Below are 4,028 nucleotides of genomic sequence, written 5' to 3' on the forward strand. Positions count from 1 at the left end.
TTTTATATTTTCTACTAGGGATGTCCCGATCACCTTTTTTTGCTCCCGATCCGATTCCAATCATTTGATTTTGACAATTTGCCGATACCGATTTTTCCCGATCCGATCTTTATGCAATGCATTAAGAGAAAAAAAAGCATTCAAATTGTCCCTTAAGGTTATTTTTTTATTTAAATTGGATATTCTATCCAACATGGATATAGCTTCTTTCTTTCACAGCAGCATTGGATCAGTTCAGTTGTGCAGCATTGGATCAAAACAAAATAAAGCTTATCAGTACTCGTTAGCTTACTGCTACAATTAGACACTGCGCCCTGCCCACTCTGTTGCCAGATTTGAGAGAAATAAGAACCAGGTCTATGAAAACAAGCCCCAAAGAAGCAACACATACATGATGTTGTGTAATTTGAAACCAAAACTAAGGCCTCAGGATGACTTTAAGACTTGAACATGGTCATTTTTGTTTTGTAACATTGAATACAACATTTTAAAAAGTATTTATAAAAAAAAAAATCTTTTAAAAAATCCCGATCCCCGATTTTTTTCCTCCCGATTCCGATCTTTTGAAAATCACGTGATCGGCTCCGATCCCCGATCACGTGATCGGATCGGAACATCTCTAATAAAAACATAGCATAAATACATGAAAAACAGACAGGACATGAAACAAATGTAAAACATGAGACAATGAAACCAGATCAGAAGCCACGGACTGAGAAACTCTCCTACATGACGTAACAACAATACAAAACACTAGGAATGAAGCTTTTGAACACAACAGATGAAATGCCATTGTGTGGCTGGAAGCAGTGCACTACAGGAGGAGCTAATTGGATTGGAAACGGTGGCTAACGATTGGTTCCTGTGAGTGAGGGGAGTGGCACCTTTAAACTTGAGAGATTGGTTGGATTAATTGAGGAAGGAGTTGCCTAATTTGACATTGACGGGATAAGAAAGGCAACCAGGGATCCATGAGAGTGGGATCGGGGCCAAGAGGCGTAAAGGTTGAGAGGAAGGGATACATAAAGAAGAGTTGGACTGTGAATGAACAAATTCCCCCTGTTGTATATTATGGCTTTCTCACACAAAGGACAAAGAGTGAGTGAATAACCCATGATATTTCCCACTAACCCCCATGGGGGACACGCAGGACCTTTCACTTCGAAGCTGGTTATTTATTTCCACACCTCGCTAATTCCACCTCTGATGATTTGCCTATTCAACTTTAAAACTTTTCTGGAAATGTCATGCACCTCTCACAGGAACTGTTCCAACTTCACAAGAAATGCAATATGAAACTAAAGCTCTCACACTACAACCACGTGCAATAAATAAGTGCTTTCTTTCTCGATTTGAAATGCCTTTATATGCTTTCAAAGTCCCAAAAGGACTGTTTGCAGAGAATCAACCGTTTTATTTCCAGATGAATGAATCAACTCATGTGATGTGAACAGATGGGTAAGATGCATTTTGCAGAGCAGCAGACAGACGGTTCTTCAGATTGTCATTCTTTGATGGAAATAGTGCTAAAAAACTTAGAGCAACAATCATAAAGAAATGACAAACGACTGTAGTGACACACCAAGGTACATATGGTCTTTTTGAATTTAAAAGTAATGCATTTAACAATTGAAAAATAGGAGGTGTTCCTGGATCTTTTGAATGGCATGCATTTTGTGGCAAAATAATAAATAATTTATCTATAAAGCTATGTTGGGCAAACTCCCGTATTATATCTGTTCATTGATAAAGCAGAAAGTTGCAAGCAGCTATTGTCTGCGATCGCAGGATATAGTCTTGTTAGATGTACCAAGAGTAAGGACTGTCTTAGGTAAGACAGCTTTTATGTGCGCGGCTCCACTTGCTTGGAACAGTCTACAGGCAAAATTAAAATTGAGCATTTTTATTTCTCTGAATGTATTTAAGGCACGTCTAAATGAAATGCTTTCTGACACTCTGGGTATTTGTAAATGTTGAATATGTAAATATGATATCCTCTGTTGTTTGTTTGTATGTTGTTTTTGTTTTTCATGTGGAACTAAATGATGCAGGTCTCCCTTGTAAATGAGATCGATGATCTCAAGGGACCAATCTGTCTAAATAAAGGTTTGAAATGAAATGAAATAAAAGTAATAACTGTAAGTGTAAATATACACGTACCGGTATTTCAAATGGACTAATCTCGGGCTCATCATTAGGGCTTTTCTTCATAGTATTTTCGTTGGTATTTTTAAATAATTGTATTAACACATTTTGGCATGGCAATACAAAAACAAATATCTTAAACGTATTTATTAAAATAGTTTGCTGGTGTTATAATTGGGTGTCGGAAATTGTGAAGTAAGAAAAATTAATTTAATTAATTTAGAAAATTGTGCTTTGTGTGCCAAATATTCCATCAGCAAGACATTCCTTTATACGTCAGCTGTTCTTGGTTCACCCCTCTTTACCCAGGCTCTGAATAAAAACATTATCGTAAAGAGTAATAATCCTCACAGTGCACGAAAGTGTTAAGCACCTGTCGGACAGAACAGCAGGACCTCTCATTTATATCTCAAGGCTGCTGTCTCATCTCTGCACTCGGCTGATTTAAAGCATTCTTATTACAGTGAGGACCGATAGGGACGCCGCTAGCATCCCGCTGCTGGTTTGTGCCCCATAGAGATAAGGAGCCTCTGTCCACTAATGCATAACAATATAGCCCAAGGTCACTATTCAAGTGTGAGTGGCTGTGTGAGGGAGAAAGACAAAGCATGTGAGCTGCATTACTGCACAGCACATTGGCATTCAGCACCCATCCACCGTGTGCTCTTTGATGGTTGACACACACGCAGAAGTAATCATTAACCTGTGTGTGTCTATGTATGTGTGTGTATCTAGACATCTCCTTTAAAAGAGCAAACTAAATAACCTAGTATCCTGAAAGGGGATTTTTTACAAGAGACTGCTTCAAGAACAATAAAGTGTTGTATTCACTTTAATATGACAAGCTGATTAAATGGAATGAAAAGATAACTTTCTTTTTTGTTGGATTTCGACCTCGACGACTTTGACATTCCCTTGAGTCTCCGAGAGGTGTCGTTCACACATAAATCACTGTCACCTTTGCAACAGCCACTTACATCTCAGTCCCTGTTCTGTATTCTGCAGACCGCTCACAAGTATATACAGAGCCAACCGTGTCCAACTATGGCGGTGGACAACCTGTGCAGATTATGGTTTGATGGAAATGTGTTTACTAACGGGATAACGTTCACTTGAAATGCTTTATTTCAATTCACGAGGAGGGACATCTTTATAGTGTCACAGGGATGTGTCAGTGTGGATGGGGGCAGCATACAAAGCAACTCTGCAGACTCAGATCCTGCATCCCACACAGGGCTGGGTGAAGGTAACTAAAACAAACGGTTGAGCATACCAATCACATTGTCACCTCATGATTATCTTTAATTCATATCTGAATGAATCCCTGACTGCTCTGTATCGTCCAATCAACAGCCCCGATCCATCATCGTACATTCATTCAACATGCTGTCCAATCTAGACTAAATCATAATGATAGATGAAAATAATAAAAGTGCAAATCAGACATTTTAAACTCTTCCTGTCCCTTCACCAAACACACATGCATGATTTCCCAGCATGCAACAGTGCGGGGACAGGCGTTCCTGGCCAGGCCGCTGTCATTACAGGGGATAAAGCGGACGCCACCCTTCGCACACGCACACACACACACACACATATACACACACACACAAACACACAAACACGCGCACACACACACACACACGCGTGCGCGCACACACACACACACACACACACACACACACACACACACACACGGCAACTTTATGTGAGTCGTCTAAACAACGAGATCATAGAATTTCATTCCAGTTCGCCTTTAATCCAACCGACAATCTCTCCCTTTCTCTCTTTTCCTTATGACACAGGCCTAATCTGGTAGGGCAGACAACCCTAAGGCGAGGGAGGGCAGGGGAGATGGGAGGGAGGGGAGATGGGAGGGAGGG

Source organism: Notothenia coriiceps, unplaced genomic scaffold (assembly GCF_000735185.1).
Source record: "Notothenia coriiceps isolate Sejong01 unplaced genomic scaffold, NC01 NC01_scaffold00008046, whole genome shotgun sequence".
In the NCBI taxonomy this organism is placed as follows: Eukaryota; Metazoa; Chordata; class Actinopteri; order Perciformes; family Nototheniidae; genus Notothenia; species Notothenia coriiceps.